Source organism: Sprattus sprattus (genome assembly GCF_963457725.1).
Source record: "Sprattus sprattus genome assembly, chromosome: 19".
Lineage (NCBI taxonomy): Eukaryota > Metazoa > Chordata > Actinopteri > Clupeiformes > Clupeidae > Sprattus > Sprattus sprattus.
Window position 1 is genome coordinate 3,882,017 of NC_137917.1, and position 5,000 is coordinate 3,887,016.

General features: G+C 44.5%; 1 protein-coding gene across 2 annotated transcripts in view; it reads right to left on the reverse strand.

The window, feature by feature from the left end:
* The window catches only part of rbms3 (RNA binding motif, single stranded interacting protein), a gene marked incomplete at its 3' end in the record, with an annotated part of 138,733 nt that overhangs the window by 89,118 nt on the left and 44,615 nt on the right, over positions 1-5,000 (reverse strand). The gene's annotated exons all lie outside the window — the stretch shown is intronic.

Consider the following 5,000-nt stretch of genomic DNA (forward strand, 5'->3'; position numbering starts at 1 on the left):
CAGCTGGGGTCTGGTTACACCTGCAGGCCTAGGTGAGATGAACAGATAAGAACGGAGCGACTGAAACGAAGGGGAAAATAGTAGGAAAGGGAGCATGAGTGAGAGAGAGAGAGAGAGAGAGAGATAAAGAAAGAGAGATGAAGAAAAGGAAGAACGAGAGAGATACAAAGAGAGACATGGGCCTATGGACACCCACCAGCTTCAGTTCTATCCTCTATCCAGCTCATGTGATGACACTGGCCAAGATACACAATCACCCACCTACCTAGTACCTACCCACCCACACATATACACACATTTTAGCAAACTCAAATACATACACACACACACTCACAAGCACCTGTACACTAATAAAAACAAACGTATGAGCCCCATCTAAACACGTCAACAGAACCCCACTAAAGACAAGAAGCACACTAAAAGCCTTCACATTTATACTGCATTATAGGGTCTTTCATGATGCCCATGGGATGATGCATTTAGCTATAAACATCAGCAATGGAAGTGCTATAACGGCACGAGTGCCTATATGAAATTATTAGTATGGTGATGATAGTAAGTGGAATATGGTGCATAAAAATTAAGTACGCCAAATTCTTGATGTGCAGTGTGCGAGTGACTTGCTGAGTCTGCTCCTGCATCTCTGGTTTTGCATTTATACAGCCTCCATTAATGTGGACTGCCATAGTTAAAAAATGCATTAGAAAGATTCATGTATGTCCTCTTCTAGTGCTTTCATATTTGTTTGGGTGTATAGTGGGAACATAAAAAAACTCCTGTACTATAGTGACATTTCGAGAAAAAGGCAAAATTACATTTATTTGATCATCTCTTTAGTTCTTTAAAATTTCAAATAAATATGGCCTTGACTTTATATTCTCCTATTTGTATTGAAGCTTGCAGAATGCAGCGGAGTTAAATGTTGACAGAAACAGAGGGACAGGCTCAGGTATAATGACAGAGTGGGGGAGAGGACAGACCAAAGCAGGGTAACTTTTCAAAGCAATATTAGAGGTTAGTGCAGCTCGCTTAAGAGATTAAAGTGGCGAGTGGGTATGTTACCAAGGAAACGCTCTCCTCTGTGTCCCTCTATCCCTCTCTCTTCTCAGTGTACTCACTCTATCAAGCTCTCACTCTCTCTCGCTGTGTTTGTGCGTGTCTAAATTCCTATACATCTATGAATGTGTGGTTATATGAGTGAATGCCTCATGTGTGCTTGTGTGTGTGTGTGTGTGTGTGTGTGTGTGTGTGTGTGTGTGAGCGTGCGTGCGTGCGTGCGTGCGTGTGTGTGCGTGTAAGTGTGTGTGTGTGTGTGTGTTTACACAGCAGACAGGCCCCTCATCCGGCCTGACCTATATAACTTTCCATGCTGTTAATTTGTATTGCTTGGCTGGTTATGAGCGGTGATGGTGCAATTCAGGCCAATTTGCTGGCTCCCTCAATGGCACTTCAGCGACAGCCAGACCGCTTCAGGTGGAACAAAGAGGAAGCAAAACGGGGGCAAAAAGCCTGACGGTGCTCGGAAAGAATATAAAGGAGGAGGGGACACAAGCCCTCTCTCCCTGCCCATTACAGTCCCCACTGCTTCGCACACACAGACTGCATTGGACCACAGAGTGTTAACCTGTGCACATGATGAAGGCTCACATCTATCATTAAGCACTATATATGATCTATGCAGGGGAAACAAACAATTAACAATTAACAATAAAGCCATTAAACAAATAAAACTGATTGATAACAGTACTGGAATTCTATTTGTTTTAAGCGTGCCGGTCCCAAGAATATGTGCAGAGGTATGGCTGGAAGTATAGCTCTGAGCCAGCAGGGAGTGTGGAGAGTCTGGTATGCACAGGAAATGAGAAAGAGCAGGTCCTGGGACGAAAGCAGCGCACTGATATTTCATTAGTATTTTATTTTGAGTGGAACGGTCAGGTGAACAGGAGATAGGGAGAATGAAAGAGAGGGGGGAGAGCCCATGCCTTAAAGTCACGTGTGAGCAGGGGTCCATACTGCTGCAGGACAGATGGGGATAGGCTCGTTACAGGAATGTGTGTGTGTGTGTGTGCGTGTGTGTGTGTGTGTGTGTGTGTGTGTGTGTGTGTGTGTGTGTGTGCGTGTGTGTGTGTGTGTGTGTGTGTGTGCGTGTGTGTGTGTGTGTGTGTATGTGTGTGTGTGTGTGTGTGTGTGTGTGCGTGTGTGTGTGTGTGCGTGTGTGTGTGTGTGTGTGTATGTGTGTGTGTGTGTGTGTGTGTGTGTGTGTGTGTGTGTGTGTGTGTGTATGTGTGTGTGTGTGTGTGTGTGTGTGTGTGTGTGTGTGTGTAAGGTGAAAGCACAGCTGGTGGAAATATGAGGAGGGTGAGAGAGAGAGAGAGAGAGAGAGAGGCAAAGAGAGAGAAAAAGAAAGAGAGAAAAAGACCATGAATCTGATAATGAGCAGGGGCCAAGGCTGTGTTTGGTTTTCCTGTTTCCCTGTTGCCATGGTTATTTCTTTTTTCGGCGACATTATATAGGAATGCCCATACCACCACATGTCCCTTGAAACAGGGTGAGAGTCTTTATGACAACTCTTCCGTGCGCAGAGAGACAGATTTACATGAGGACACTGCACAGACATGGAAAATAAAACATTCAAAATCGGTTCTCAGCGGATCATCCAGCACCTGGCTAGCAACAGTGCCTCTTTTGGGGAATGCGGGAGAAAATAACAAACCACATACACCATGCACACAAAAGATTAGTAGATTTTTAAGTATAAAATGGGACACTAGCTATCCAAAGTGCTGAGCTGGTGAATTTGGTAACTACTGGCTACATCGGAATTGCTGTTTCAGAATATTTCTCATACACCAGAAGCCTTGCCTCCACTTGACTACGGGCCAAGAGACTTGACCACCAATGGCCAGATTATCATAATACCTCCATTTATTATCCTGCAATGTGACCGGACTTAAAATGGGGATAGGAAAGATACAATTAAGGGCTCTGAGAAAATAGGAATATCCTATTTTTACAAATAATGCACTAATAAAAGTAACACTAGACATGCATTTCAGCAAGAAAATGCAAAGTGTGATCGCTCATCAGCAGCAGAGGATTGCTAACCCTTGTCCAGCAAATGACAGATTATACACCCTATCACTACCCATCATTGGGTGGAATTGGCCCAGTATGCTGGACTAATAAACAGCAAAGTTAATGCTGATTTCCAACATTGGTTAGCATTATGCTAGTGATGATAGTGACAGACATACGTATAAACTCATAACTGACTTGTACTGTAAAAAAATAAATTTATTAGCAGATATGTGGACACAAGCTGACGTTACAATTATAATTTTGTCGATATCGCAGAAGCGCTGGGAGCAGAAGCAAAACGTGTGCAATGAAAAGAAGAGCCATCGAGTGATTGTGTGCTTTGCAATACTGTGTGATACACTGCTCACACTAACAATGGCTAATAAAGTGAATAATCAGACATGACAAATAGGTCCGTTATTTCCAGGCAATTTCATTTGAATGCGAGTACAATGTCTGAAGTCATAAAAAGTAATTTATGAGGAGCAAGAGACTGTGGCATTGAAGTGGAACTCCAGGAGTCCAGGTACGAAGCCATGAAGCTGCGGTTGATATGTTCCCCGGGAACAGCATGGTACACACAGACAATTTGGCCAAACACACTGTCTAGGAGACTCCACATTTACTATGCCACAAAGGATTTGGATAAATTATATTTTACATGATAATGAGTCTCAGTAAATCCTTCCCTAGCGTCCCCTATGTTGTACCGCGGACTTCTCGGTTACTGTAGTGCGTGATGACATCTGGAACATTTTTCTCTTCCCCTTCATCTATCTCTCACTCTCCTCTCCCTTCCCATCGAGCCCCTCCCCTCTCTCCATCTCTTTCTATTAATCTTTTTTTATTTAATTTTCTCTCTTTTTTGGAGTCTAATTTCTCTCTTTTTCTTCTGAAACGCTTGTGGTTCTCACAGGCTTGCAGATGACAAAGGCTGCGTTGGGCGCTGGGGTGGTGGGGGGGGAACCATGGCTGGGTTGGCCCTGGGCTCTCAGAAGAGAGAGAGAGAGGGAGAGAGAGAGCGAGAGAGAGAGAGAGAGAGAGTGAGAGAGAGAGAGCGAGAGAGAGAGAGAGCGAATGAACAGTCAGCCAGCTGCAGTTCTGTGCAGAAGCGCCGCTGCATTCAGGAAGAGAAAAAAAGGCGCACTCCTCCGCTATCCTCCCCTCACAGCCAAGTTGGGGAGTGAAAAAAATGACCTTAATAAAAACTGCTCTTAATGGGACTGTCTTTTGATTGTGCTCGTCCCTAATTGAATGCGCCTAAAGCCAGTGGATTTATTCGGCTTAATTGGCTCTATTTCATCGTTAAAGAGATGCATGCAGCAACACACACGAGGGTAACTTGCCTGAGCAGTAGCGGCCAGTACTCTTTGTGGTTAGCGCATCGTGCTAGCCAACAGAAGCGGCCGGGAGAAGCTTGTGCCTTGTGACGTCTGCGTACCACATGCTTCCCGGTGCCTTTTTTCATATTCCTTAATGCATTTAAAGATTGGTACTGCTTTTCCAATACGGCTGACAAACACAAATAATAACCTTGACCGGCCGAGAGCTGTAGCACGCTCTGCATTGTCATATTGGAAACGTGGCGCCTGCACAGGCTATCTATTTAGGTTCTCATTTCACACATGGATAGAAATGAGGATGCATACGATACGAGCCAAAGAAGACACACAAACACATGCATATGTGTGAGATACATACATGGACACACATACCCCCCCCCACCACAAACACACACACACACACACACACACACACACACACACACACACACACACACAAATAAAGAGGGCTCAGTTGTGGGTAGCTGCCTTGTGAAAATCATAGGATGTTGACAGGCATGCATTTAAATGGGATTTAAGAGACACAAGCCATCTGCGTCCTGACAGGTCACAAGCTTATAAATATTAGAGGGCAAACTG